General features: G+C 48.1%; 1 protein-coding gene across 7 annotated transcripts in view; it reads right to left on the bottom strand.

The window, feature by feature from the left end:
• The window catches only part of Ikzf1 (IKAROS family zinc finger 1), a 93,694-nt gene that overhangs the window by 38,684 nt on the left and 40,132 nt on the right, over positions 1–14,878 (bottom strand). The window lies entirely within an intron of this gene.

Here is a 14,878-nt window from a genome sequence, read left to right as displayed (position 1 = left end):
AGAGTTAAAGTTAACATCACGCATCCCGTCAAAGTCGTCATGAATTAGTTTGTTGCCTGGTAAAATGGCGCAGAGGGTGGAGGCACTTACAGCCAAGACTGAGGATCTGAGTTTGACACCCGAGTCCCTGCAAATCGTCCTCTGTTCTGCTCCTTCTGCTCCACGCCCTCACCGTAACACGGCTAATTAATACAATATTTTCATAAATCGCTGTATCTTGGCAAACAGCAAAACCCCAGCCTATGCTGAAATCCAGTCTCTTATAGTGCGAACTCAGCGAGGCCCTTATAAACATCAGGTACATTACAAGTCGCTTTCCACAGCCAGCCTCACGTCCTCACGACGGGCCTTTGAGGTAGACGCCATCACTGCTCTGGTAGTAAGGGCTCAAAGGAAGTCCTACAATTTGACATTTTGGTATCTAACATGTAAATATGAAGATGTAAGGCCATGGCTAGTTATACGGCACTCAGAATTTAAAAGACACACTTCTGCAAGCAGCCCTCTTTGGGTGCTTGTGAGGCATTGGGAAATGTGTAAGCTATCACAGCTGCATACACATTCACAGGGTAAGTGCGCACACACACACACACACACACACACACACACACACACACACGCATACACTCGCCTGTACATGGTCACATTGGGTGACAGTGCATTTCCAACGGAGTTCCCCAAATGACCAATAACCTGCAGGGTGCTGCAAATACCATCGCCCTAGTTATGCCTGCTGCGTGGCCCTCACCGCTAAGCCTGGCATTCCTCGCGCACACACAGGAGAGGTAAGCTCATGGTCATTGAGAGGGCCTTGTGTTCTGGGAGCTGGCTGACCATCATGCGGTCTGACAGCACTTCCTGGTTGCTCCCAGCGGCAGGCATATGAACAAGGACACAGCTACTGGCTGCTCGTTCTTTTGCAGAGGTCTTCAGGTAAGGCTCACTCTACCCTGTGACACCTATGAAGTCCCATCAGAACAGCTCATCCCCCTGTGAGGAGGGCGGAGGAACCACTCAGTAATTTACTTTTGGCTTTCCCCTCATTTACTGGACAGTCTAGCCCCAACTTTAAGCTAGTGTTTTATGAAATGATAGGGATAAAATTTTGAGACAGGATTACACTTTTGAAGCCTCAGCTGTCTTGGAGTTTGCTGTGTACAGCAGGCAGGCCTTAAAAACACCCAGAGATCCACCTGCCTCTGCTTCCTGAGTGCTGGGATTAATGACATCAGCCATCACTCTTGGCTGCATTGAGAATATTTACAAGTATTTCAAGAATCACAAAATACATTTTATTTTTGTTTTTGAGACAGGGTTTTTCTGTGTATTTTCGTTTTTTTGAGAAACGGTTTCTCTGTGTAACTTTGGAGCCTGTCCTGGCACTTGCTCTGTAGACCAGGCTGGCCTCAAACTCACAGAGATCCATCTGCCTCTGCCTCTCGAATGCTGAGATTAAAGGCGTGCGCCACCACCACCTGGCCACAAAATACATTTTTTTTTATCACACTTCTCTGCTAGTGGATTCTGATGCCCCGTATCTCGCCATCACCACCGTATAGCACGCTGTAGTCACCTGAGATTCTGAGCCCTGTTTGAACTGCCACCCTGTGAACATGACGGAAGACAGGTTGACAGGGTAGAGACCACACTCTTTGGCTGCATCAGCTGCACCTCTCACGAGTAGCTCCCAACGGAGGGACTGAAAGCTAGGTGAGATTTTCAGAATGAGAGAGAGGACATCTGCTCCACTTTCAAGTCCAAGTTGGACAATGATGGTTTTCTGTGGCTCAAATTTGTATGTACTAGCATTCAGAAATACATTGTAGCTTGATTTTACACCCCGCTCTTTAAGTCATGTTAGTTAACCCTTCAGCCACGGGGAAGTCCCCAGTCTGCTACTAACGTGTCTACCATTCACAGCGACCTGTGGCCTTCCTTACAGATCTACAGAAGGGGCAGGCAGCCTGTGGGTGTGGCTGAGTCAGCAAGAGTGACAGGGTTGGGGCTGCAAAGGGCTCTAGGTCTCCACAGACACTGTAGGCATCCTTCTCTGGGAGTGTAGGGGGAAGCCAGATGTGGATCCTCTGAGAATCTACACACTTCACAGATGGATACATTTGTTAATCATCCTCCCTGTTGGCTAGGTGGCTCGGGGCTTTCTCACCGGAAGAGGACACTAGCCATCTGACTTCACTTGTAGAAGATGCTGTGGTTCCAGCCTTGCAAGGAGACAGCTAAAATACAAAGAAGCTCCATGTTCTGCCCACAGACACGGAGCAGAGGAGTGTTGGTGTGTGGTCTTACACCTACTTAAGTGACTCCACCGCTCACCCAGATGCAGGTCAGAACAGCTGTGAGGCTGTCAAACCTCTTCCCCTGGGGAACCAGCTCTTCCTGTGCAGACTTCAAGGGTCCTGCTGGGCAGGTTCTGAGGTCCTGAACGGCTCCAGGCACACACATGTGGAAAGAGAGGGCAGCGGTACTATGCCAGGGCCAAGAGAACAGAATGCACACGGGCTTCATCCTGCCTGCCACGCCCCTGCCTTCCAGGCCCCAGACAGTTGCTTATCTCCAAATTCACCCTCTTCCCAGGGCCTAGCTTTCTTCCTACATCTCCACATGTATGGATGAACAAAGGTCTAGCTGATCCAATCCACTGGAGCACCTCCACCACTCCTTGCAAAATCCAATGATCACCCCAGTTTTTCCAATGATCCTCATTTTCCCCGCTGCTCTCCAACCATGCACACCCCCAGCACCTCCACGAAGCCACTACCACCACCCCTGCCACTGCTTAGCCAAGGCCATGGTCTGTGGAACCTTCTGCCTGTGCTCCCTGCTCACCATCATGCATCTGGCTTGTGTGTGCATTGTAGGCTGCGGCCTTCAGACTCCCCTCCCAACACATCTGTATGATAGGCTCAGGCTGCCATCTTCCTTACCGCTCTTTAGAGACCGCATCTAACTTCCAAACGCCCCAACAGCCTACAGAGCTATGTGAGGGGGAGCTTGTGTCAGAATTCCTTTAGCCCTGGCAACTGCTATCAGGGAATCTCTTGGCAGATCACACTATTCAGTAAACAGAGGGATGAACCATAAGAAGATGCTAAAACAAACAACAACACAACCATCAAAGCTCACTACTACCCATGTATGTAAACGCTGTGGTTTCCATTTAGCTACGCATGTCCATAGCCCCAGCCTGGATCTGCACATCTTACTTGCTCAAGTGACCTTGCGGACTTTGTGATTGTACATAGATACCCGGATCTTTTCTTCTGGAGAACTGGGTTCCCCAGTCTCCCGGCTGCCTGTGTTTGTTCCTCACAGGATTATGGAGTCTGCAAGGCCTGCTTTGGGACCCTAGCCTGAAGATGCTTCTTCAGAAGCCTGCCTCCCACCCTGTCTCTCTCTGACTATAGCCTTTGGTCTTCACCTGAGCCTATTCCAGGTCACAGGCCTGCTCAGAAAGAGGCCATGACTGACCAGCACAGTGTTCCCCTTGGCAGTGTGGACAGGAGGCACAGGCTACCTATGACAGGATTGAACTAAAAAGTTCCCTACTTAATAACCACAATACTTGGTTATTCTCAGAAATCCACTTGAACTAATTGAGAAATGGCAGAAAGCACTAGGTTTCACATGCAGTTCCAGGACACGAGCATATTTAGAGCAAAGTCAAAAAAGGAAAATAATTTTTGACATTACTTTCACACAGTGTCATACATTACTGTCTACTGGCTCTCCAATTCAATTGGGCCCTCTGGATTTCTTTGGTTCTGGGTGTCCTTGAACTCAGACATCCATAAGTCTGCAGGAAACAAAGGTGGTCATGATCTTGTGGGACGAAGAGGCAGCAGGCCACACCAAGTCAGCGGAGGCATCTATGCAGGGCTTGCCCTCCTGACTGGAAAATACATCACGTGCTGCCTATCGGAGCTCACTTTCCGTATCCGCCAAGTGGGAATAATCCCATCTGCTCTGTCAGGTTTGCGTGCTTTTTCATGATAACCCTCCAAGGGCCTGACTGTCGCACTGTGAAGACAAGTAGTTAGCTTTGTGCTCGGCACAAAGCCACAGGCTGGGAAGATAACACCTTATCTCCTTGTCCACAAAGATTCCCATGGGCCTATGGCATCGGCTACACCCAACAACCGTTTGCCACCTTCCTCAGATGGGAACAGCCGCGGGAAAACAGCTCGGCAGCCCACCCAAGACAATGGAGTCAGGGCAGAGGACGGCAGGGCGGGCACCATTCGTGTGTTCCAACTCCGAAAATCCTAGCCATGGTCTCCTGTGCCAGCACTCTGAATGGGACCAGCCCCACCTGGGAGAAGCTTAAGGCGATCATCTCTGTGTCTTAGGCTGTTAGGTAGATTGACATTGGGGTTGTTCCCAGCGTCACTTTGCCTTGCTCCCAGTCCCACCTGCCGGATTTGCTTCCAGAGAAGACAACAGGGGAAGAGGGCACGCTCGCCCTTGCGCTGATGTAGCACACCTGGATTTTACATTCAGCGTCAAGGGCAGAACCCAGAGCCTTGAAGATGTGAGTCAAGGACCCTGGTAGTAAATTACATCCCAAACCCTGTCCTATTTTTGTTTATATTTTGTTAATGTGGTATTAAATTATCACAGTGAACAAATTAGAGTAGAGAAAGCTCCAGCTGATAGAACAATGGACGGCTTAGAAAGAGATGGATTCAGAGTTTCCTCTAGAGAGTACAAGGGAAGAGCAGAGAGTAAAAACGATTGTTCTAGTAACATTTACAGGAGGATCTTCCAGTCATCATTATGGGGACATCTGGAAGTTCCCTCATCTTCTCGCCCCCTCCTCTTAAGCATCAAGTCTGTGACAGGACCCGGGGTCTCACAGACCCACAATTTGGAAGGTTGAATCTGGTGCGCTGAAAAAAAAAAGCTTGGAGATATTTTCTGAATGTTTTAAGCTTCATGCTTTTTCTGTATTTTTAAAAAAGTGTTACATTTGGGGCTGGAGAGATGGCTCAGTGGTTAAGAGCACTCGCTGCTCTTCCAAAGGACCCAGGTTCAATTCCCAGCAACTACACGACAGCTTACAACTGTTGGCAACTCCAGTTCCAGGACCAGACATCCTCACATAGGCATACATGCAAGCAAAACACCAATGGACATAAAAAAAACAAAACAAAACAAAGGGTTACATTTTAAGCAAGAACATTACTTATTTAGCTGCATGGTACTAAGTATACAGAAGGACCATGAGGACACTTCTGTGATTCAAGAAGAGCCATGTGAGCAAGAGAAGATTAACACAACCAAAGATTTGTTTATTTTTACGTGCATTTGTGTTTTGCCTGCATGTGTGTCTGTGTGAGGGTGCCAGAATTCCTGAAACTGGAGTTACAGACAGTTGTGAGCTGCCATGAGGGTGCTGGGAATTGAACCCAGGTTCTCTGGAAGAGCAGTCAGTGCTCTTAACTACTGAGCAATCTCTCCAGACCCAATAATGAGAGCTTTAAAGACAGAGAAAAGGGATACTCTGATGAGTAAGATGAGCACAGTGGAGACAGAAGAAGGGAAATCACGAGAAAGGTGCTTGCCAGTGTCCAACAGCAGGATGACGTCATTTGAGGTCTTGGATCTGAGTTAAAAGACTTTATGCGTAAGAGGAGGGGGAGAGACGATGTTACCATGATGATGACCTGAAGATCCTCCTGTAAATATTTATTTCCTGTTCCATTTGAAATTCTGTGTAGCGAGAGACATATTTACCAGACTGCCTAAGTAAGCCAGTATGCTGAGGGTAGAGTATGTGGGGGACCTTGCTGGATAACCAGAACATGTACAAGTACACTAATTACAGATGGCAGGAGGGACACCAGGAGGTTTCTGGGGTTATCTTCCAACACCCCGGTCCTGGAAAGTCTGGGCAGACATAGCCAGAGGCACCCACTGCGAGGCATAGGAGTGGTTGTGCTCACCAGACAAGTGGAAAGGCACGGGAGGACTGCAGCCTGGAAGGGTCACGCATGACAAGTCTAGTCATTATCGGAGTACTGAGGTATGAGCCAACCAATGAGTGGTTTCATCTGCTGTATGGCTGTATGAGCTAAGCAAAGAGGTTCCACACGGGCAGTAGACCGGCCTTCCCAGCAACACGCTTCCAAGAGCAACAAGCTGAACTGTCTGCTAGTGCCAACAATCACTTGGCAAAATGTAGGGCTGTAAACATGTGAACTGCTGCACTTGACCTGGCTCCCTAAACATAGCTCAGAAGTGTACAGCTCTTACACTGGTGGGGTGTAGGATACGCCAGTCCATAAAATGAGGGGACGTATGCCAAGTGAAGCTGAGCACTCTAAGTCCCAACGTCTTCAGGAGAAGAGGACCCCAAATGGGTTACCTCCTTGTGGGCTCTGCTTACATTCACGGTCATTCTGTCCCATCCCCAGAACTGGCTTTGTGTCAGCCCCAAAGATTCCAGAAGCCTAAGCCCAGCTTCAGGGAGGCCAGAGATAATGTAATCTCTCCAGGGACACACAGAGGGTGGATCCTCCGATGTCCCTCCCTTCCAGAAGTCCAACAGGTCCCTGTCAAAATTCCAAGCAAAGAGTGACTCAGCGAGAAGGCAGAGTGACCGGAAGGACACCCTCTAGGCCTCGCGCCCTAGTGCTAGCTGGCAGCGCAGGCCTTTGGGTGGGCTCTTGTCTGTGGAAAGGTACTGAGACACACTCAGGCTGAGAAATTGGGGTGGGAGATGGTTAGCAGACTCCTGACAATGGCACACGCTGCAGGAAGCTATGGAGCTCTAGTTCTGCTTTGGTTATTTCTCCATGTGCTCTCCCCAGAAAGCCTGTTTCTCAGGTACCAGCTCAGAGACTGAGGAGCCAAGAGGGTATCTGTAAGAGCTGGCCATGAGCACCTGTGAGCCTGGGACCAGTGGCTTGGAGACTAACAACCCTCCTGTGGAATTCTGCCACCAGCTGCAGTTCACATGACGTTAATTCACACGCTAAGAGGGCAGGGCACACAGAGAGTTCAAGTCCTTTACTATCTAGGGACAACTAACTGGTAACGTCAGCCTAGCAAAGTCTTTGCACTGTATGGTTCTTTTTGCAGGGAGGTCTTTAAGGCTCGTTCTCCATTTTATTTTCCTTCCTCTCCTCCATCTCTCTTCTGGTCTCCCCTTATAAAAACTGAGCACGGCAAATGCTAACCACATCCTATCTTGTTTGGCCATCACAGCAAAGCTCTCAGGTGTTAGCAATGAACATGGCCCTAGCAACTGGCCTCCAAGATTTGGAAGTTGCCATGGAAATGGGCCCACAGAAGCAAGTACTGTTCAGACCCCATCTCTACCTCATCATTTCTGTGGGACCAGAGAGTTACAGGACACCACCACGCTGCACCTTCCTCACAAGGAGACCCAGAAAATTGTCTGTCTCTTGAGAGAGCAGAGAAGACACCTGGCCCTCAGGAAATGTTGGCTGCCCTTTTGTTCAGGTGCCATTACCTTTTCCTGAGCTCAGCTCATTACTTAGAAAGCCCTAGGTTACTGGAACTTTCAACAAAATGTCACGTCTCTCGGGAAGAACCTACAAAAGCCACATGCTCTTCCTAGTAGGGACCAGCAGTTTCTTAGGATCAGAGCATCTCAAAAAGTCCTGTCTTATCATTAGCACTTCTTGGAAATGACAGGATTTCTTTCTTCCTTTCCTGTTTTTCTCCTTTTATGATTCAGTAGCATTTATTGGGAAATGGACAGAAATGAGTAGTTCAAGTCATGCGCTCTTCCCAGTTAAAAATCAGATGTATTGCGCACATAACAACTCCCACTGGCTCCCCCCCCCACACTCTGCAGCCCTCAAAGAAGACTGGGAGCTTCTTTTAGGTGAGGGAGCTGAGTTGAACATCTACTGTGGAATTCTATAGTCCTTTAAACAACCCTTAGGAAAACACCCCCTAACACCTCCTCTATTTTACTAGATAAAGAAGTAAGATTCACAGACAACAGACCTGACCAGGGTCACCAGTGAGACTCAGCAAGTTATGGCTGTGCCCTAAGTCCATGGGACCTCGGAGCACACTCATCCCAGGTCACCTCCTAAGCCCTCACATGGGTTTTTATAAACTTTCTGTAGTTTATGAAACAAGGCCTTTCCAATAAGTCAAATATCACTGAGGGAATGCAGGCATTCGGAAGTGGGTTCACACCACCCCCGGGGGGGTCACTTGAGACCTTGCAAGAGGAAGATGTGTTTCTACCTCCAGAGTTTTTAATCTGCCAGCATGTCAGGAGCACAACAAATGCAGCAGCCACTGCCAAGAGCCACCAGGAGCACCAGCAGAAACGGGCCACGGGCCCTGGTTTCCTAGGGGCTTTTCAGAAATCACATAGGTGACTCACGCCAGGGGGAGATCTCAGGTGGGCATGTAAGTGATCCCCTCAGAGTTATGGAGACAGTGTTCTGCAATCCCGGGGTGTAGGGGTAGGAGGCTGGGAGCCATCCTAGGGTCCTCTGGAAGCTGGAGTTTTCAGGCAATAAGGACTGTCCAAGATGCTTGTTCAGTGGGTCACGTAGTAGGGACTGACTTAGGAATGGGGAGCCCTCCAAGGGAGGAGACCATAACACCCCCCAGGCAGAAATAAGGAAGATGGGAGTCAACAGGCATTTTGGAGGAAAAGCAGGATTATGAGGCAATGACGGGGAGGCCCTGCCCTCTTAGGCAGATGCGTGAACCCCAGCTGTCATTGGAGAAAGGTACGGGATGGTCTGCTTTGGTCACAACACTTCTGGAACAGCAGCTCTGTGGCAGGGAGCCCTGGACTTCCAGAGTCAGGCTTCCCTAATCTGTCCTTGTCCCTCCCGGCCTCTCCTAGCCCTTCACTATCCCCAGGAGGTAGGGCCACGCTCAGTGATTGTGACACTGTGCTGTGTGTCATATTGTAACTGGGTTTCCACATCCTCCTGACTGTATGGTAAGAGCTTGAGAAGAGGAACGAGGGTGAATATTGAAATATAGGAATACAGGAAAAGAGGAAGCTGCCCAAGACACCAGCCTAACTGAAATCAAAGAATTATGGAGAACTGACAGAAAGGGAAGTAAGAATAGGGAATCATACCAGGGGCTTTAGCAGAGAGCTGGGGGACAACACACGATACCCAGACATGCATACAGACATGCACAGGTCCACATACACATGAATACTGGAACACACCCACTACATATTTAGACACACAGAAGTGCAGGCATAGATACAGATACAGGCACAAGAAAATAATATACCCAACACACAAAGCCCACATACATACCCTCCTTCACACACCCATGTAATGAATGGGCATGTATACACGACTCGTACAACAAACATGCCATTAGATATATACAGGTGCAAAAATCCAAGCATACGTACACATATATGTATACTCACATACAGGCATATGTGCACACACATCCACACACAGCTTTTCTTGAACTTAAAATACGAGCTCTCCAGTCCTCGTCTCCACAGAAGAGGATGACGACCACCTTAGTTATTCAGTGCTAAAATCCAGGAACTAGTGATACTTCTAGTAGACCACTTAAGTATTTATCTCTTGTATTTTAGAAAAAACATAGTAAAAACCACAATAAGATTTTCTTACAGTGTAATAAAGATCCAGTGTTAGGGCGGAGACAAAAGCAAGCCAACAAACAACAACAAAAATATACTACAGAAACAGAAAACACAAGTATAGTTAGAAAGGGCACATTTAGAAACCTCTACACGTCAGTTTTTGAATGAAGGGAACAGACGAAAAAAGAGTATCCCAGAAAAATAAGAACAAAATTACAAATCAACACGTTTGTCTGTGGCATTCTGTTCGACGAGATAACCGGCAAGCAGAGTTGAGTCAAAGGCACCCACCGGCGAAGTGTGGACACCACTTAGAAAAAAAGTCCTTATCTAACATGGCCACAGGCTTGCAGCAGAGCCGGCAGGGCCCACTGAGGAGGTTAGAAAACAGCCTGATGCAAATGGAAATTTCCCTTAGCAATCGGGGTGAAAGTTCCCATGCTGCTGTCCCAGATGTCCCTGAAGTCACTGCTCCAGAGAAGCATCAGCCACCCCAGAGCTACTGTTGCTCTAACAACAAACTGATGCTCACACAGACTTTCTTCGCCAGAGGCTCTGAGGATTGTTTCTGTTGATTTATTACTTTGTGATCTAGCATCTGACACTTTGTAGCGACTTGCCACAAGAACGCCTTAGGTCAACTGAGAAATAGTCAGTCTCTCTAGCCTCAGCTTCATGCAGTGTGCAGGACATGCATGTCTGTGTGTATGTCTGCCCCCGGGGAGGCCATGCACTGAGTGGGCGAGGACTCCGCTGTGCTCGGAGCATTCTTCACACAGGACATTCTTACTCAGACACGATCACGTTCAGCCCTTCGCCAGGTCACAGAAGATGCACTGTCCCGCACAAGGTGCCTCTCAACCTGTACGGGACAGGTGTGTTTCTTTGTGAGTAAGTAGGGAAGTTCAGATGTCTCAATCCTTCCCTGGAAAATGGAGCCTGGGGAAGATCTGCCTCAGGAGGCTGGTGGGCAGGGCTATGCAGAAGAGAGCTCTGCCACCCATTGAAACCTTCCAAAGAAACGCAGGCCCATCCCCACCTGTCTGTCAGGCTGTCTTCAAGGCCTCTGAAGGGCACTCTCCTGGCTAGATGCTCTGAATGGTGTCTTCTCTGTGTCACCTACCTCAACTATCATATTTTTTATCTTAAAGTATACACCGGAACCTGCAATGCCAGGTAAAAGAGCAGAAATACTAGAGACTATGTAAAAAACATGTTCCTGGAGATTTATAAATGGCTGTGTGGGGTGCTGTGTCCTCTGCTTTTCTGGTACCTCCAAGGCCACACTCAGAATAAACAGCCCACTGTCATCTCCTCAAGCCTGGCATCCACTTTCTGCGCTGGATGCTTCAGGCTGTGGGAAGGGCTGTGCTCACACATGCGTAGGTAGGGAAAGAAGGTTACCCACGTCTGCCATGCCACCCTAAGGTAAGGGTAAAGAAACCCAGAGCAGTGGCTGCCACACACACACCCTTTACGCTGTCTTTCTCTCCATCCTATTCCCATAAGTCCCCCAGACCAGCAGCTGCACAAAGCCCAGGAAAGCTGATAAATATGGACTTCAGACACGCAAAAGGCAGACACGGCCCTTTAACAACCATGTTGCAGAGGGATTCAGCTGAGCCCAGGAACCAGTGCCCTCCAGGCAGAAGCCAGGGATTCTGCTTTCTATGCACCCTTCTCCCACCCTAGTTCAGTGCCAGGCTGGATCCCAGAACTAAAGGTTCTGGATACAGGGTTGTCTGAAACAAGAGGACCTTCCCAGAAGAACTCAGGCCAAAGTTGTGAAATGGAATGTCTTGGGTACAGAAATACTAAGAGGGTTGTTGATCCTTTGTAATAACTGAAATGAGAGTAATTTAGATATTATAAAAATAATAAAAACAATACAATTGAAAATAGTTAATATTGGGAGAAAAGCCACATCTTCTAGCGTAAGCTTGGGTAGGCATGCTGGTTCTGGTGGCCTGGGTCTTCACTGGTGCTACCTACCTTTGGTGCTCTTGCATATTAAGGGGATTTTCTTACTTGTGCCATTTATTACCAGAATGTCCCAACGGTTGTGTAGATGGCTTAACTTGTGTCACCTCATATAATCGTGCGTCATGTGGCTGCCCTATCTTGTCATGTCACATAGAACATGTAACCCATATTACCAGGACATCCTCACCTGGGTCCCAGGGCCACTTAACTTGTGTCACCAGGGATTGATTGCACTAGGTAGTCGGCCACACTATGCTGTGACACCCACGGTGGCCTGGGAGTGGTGGTAAAGGCTGAAACAGCTTGTCATTGCGAGTGTTAGGAGGAAGAGCTGAGGTCAGGAAAATCAGTCCAAGAGTCTTAGAAAGCTAGGATGCATAAGCTGCAAATGCCTTCTAGTGCAGGAATGAGCACGCTCCCTGTAGCCTGCCCCTCCCCCCCCCCCGCAGCCCCTGGAACTCCCATCCCTTCTTTTTGTCTTATGATTTTATGAAGAGATCTGACCACCAAAGCAAGACCAGGGCAGAGAGACACAGGGAGCCATATACCACCCATGAGCACCCATCCATTTTCAACAACCAAGTTTAAACAACCTGAAACATTTCTGAGGGGAAATGCACATTGCATGAAATTGGCAAAGTTTTACACTCTGCAGGGACAAGAAATTCATGTTACTGATGCTGCCAAGCTACGTCAGGGAAGGGGTCCAAGTAAAACACATTCTTCAATATAAAGACACAACTGGATATCAGCTAAGGAGATGGGCGTGTTTCACGTCAACTTGGAGGCTTCTAGTTTAAAAGACGGAAATACATTGGAAGCTTAAGTAGGAAGAATCTGAAGAGAGTGCAGGGGTTGAAAGTGATAGCCTCGCGGCCTGACTTGAAAATGCTAAGTTTAAAATGTACCCTCTTGAGAAGACCAGCGGATCCATACCTGGCCCCTGCTTCCACCTCTCTGCTCACTCCTTAGCCATTCACATCCATCTGCACTAAGCAGTAACCAAAATGGGGAAGAGAGAAGAGCCAAAAACCAGGACAAGCAAATCCCTGAACTAATACAGCTCCCCCACTTACCCTGGCAAATCCCTGAGACACCCACTCTGAGAATGAGGATCCCTGTTTTACACACTCCAGTGGGGAAAAAAAACCCTTTCTTATCTTAATCTTCAGCAGTTTAACAGAGGAAGAGACAGAACTCACTACGAGACCACAGCAGACCTCTCAGAGCCAGCAGCTCCAGAGGCAAAGCAACTTCTCTTGAGTGGAGTATGGGACTGAGTTGACAAACATGAGCATGTTTTCTGCCCCTGGGGTTCTAACCATCTGAAATTTGAACAGAAGCGAAAACCTCAGGCCAATACCCCTGCTACATGGGAAGCAAGAGACACGCTTGCTGAAGGAGTGAATAAATGAATGAACAAGGCATGGGAGTGTGACTCAGTTGTATACCATGCGCCAAGCATTCATGGCTGCTGGGCTCAGTCGTCATCAACACCATCACCATCAATAACACACGTATGTCTTTAAGGACTCTCGGCGCAAGAGGTATCAAGCAGATTCAATAAATGGTTTTTGCACACAATGGTTCAAGTGCACCAGAAATAGAACGGGGCAAGATTAAGTAGTTCAGAAGCTTTGGTCTTGAATGCCACCCCCAGCTCAATGACAGACTAAAAACACTGTCTGTGGTAGACTGGGAGCAGGAGAGCTTGTGCGTCAGACACGGCATATCGCTGCTGTGATGAGAAGCTCAATGACTGGCTGTGACGTTTCAGACAGGAGGGGAACAGACAGCCCTGCCTCACAGATCTGTGTGAAGATAGTTCAGCATGGACGGCAGCTATGTGCAAAACGTGCGAATCTCAGGTCGGGCAAGAGTTTGATGTTGACTTCCAGGCCATGCTACTGGGAGAGTAGATATGGAGCAAATACAGAACAACCTGAGATTAAAAACAGGAAACGGGTGAATTGAGTGCCCCTTCTGGGAAATGATGAAATGAAATGTGTTTCAACTTTAAGGTGTAACCATGAAAGGCTGAGTTTAATCAAGGTTCTTAAGTTGTACGCTATAACATCCTTTAAAACATAAAAGCCTTCCAAACACTATGGTCAACCCACTCCTCCAGTATTATAAGAATACCCCGGTGAAGTCCACAAACCATTCACCCCATCACAAAAACTACCTAATAAAGGGTACGACTCATGAATAACTGCAAAGCGGTGAATGTTTCAGAGTTCCTCAACCTGAACTCACAAGGTTTCTTAGTAGTCAGGGTGCTCCATTCCACCCAGAGATGTCAGCACACACATTAAGGAAGCAACTGGGGATCTTAAAAGCAAACTCCATAGTTCAGAAGCAGTGCTCGCATTCACAAAGGGGGCTTTAAACGGGTAACTGAGTCAAACAGATAGACACTTTGTTTCCTCAGTCCTTGACTCTAGGCCAGCTCCTCTGGCACCACCTGTGGCTCACTGACATCCAGCACTTGCAGACAAAGCAGCACCAGAGGCCAGCCCCACCTAGCAAGGCCCTTCTGTCAAGTGACAGAGCAGTTGTCCAAATCATACCCAAGATCTACATGTATGAGTAACCCATGCAAATGAGAGGGATCGAAAGAATAGAAATGATGGGAAACCTGACAGCGTCAATAGTTTCACACTTTGGTGACAAATTTCTAACGGTCAGGAGTGAGGCAGAGCTCTCTGCGGGCAACCTCAGCACCACTGGGCAATGGCCAGCAGCCCTCGGTTGCTGGAGGGCCTGAGGTGCAGCTGCTGGGCCCCTTGCAACAGATGCACTTTAAAGAGCAGCGCAGAGGGGAGGGAGCTTCTTTCTCTTCAGTGCACCACAGGAGGGTGCAAAGCAAACCTTGAAGACTCACTACTGGACCAGCGGTGAGGAGGAAGGTTTATAAACCTTGGTGAGGTATCAGGGAAACATGTCTACACATGTCTCATCAAAACTGATTTTTCCCTTTGCTTCTTACATGCATTGCAGTTTTAAAAAAATATTCTGTGTCCCCCCCACCCAGAAAAACTCAGGTTATGGCTCATTCACCTACCCCCCCCCCCCAAGCAACATTATATGCCTGGCAAATATGTTCTGAATGAAATTGGTGCTAGATACCTGGCTGTAGATTGCCATTTGGCAAGGATTTGCTCTTTGGGTGGCAATGAAGGTTATGAACACATACACTTAAAGGAAAAGTCAGTAATAGCCTAAAGAGGGTTCATAGTACTGTGAAATTCAAAGACCAGAAAACTGAGCCCTTAAGCTGACCAGCTATACAAGCAT

This window comes from Arvicola amphibius, chromosome 1 (assembly GCF_903992535.2).
Source record: "Arvicola amphibius chromosome 1, mArvAmp1.2, whole genome shotgun sequence".
NCBI classification, from domain to species: Eukaryota; Metazoa; Chordata; class Mammalia; order Rodentia; family Cricetidae; genus Arvicola; species Arvicola amphibius.
The sequence above is the reverse complement of the archived record's forward strand: the minus strand, read 5'-3'. Positions and strand labels throughout refer to the sequence as shown.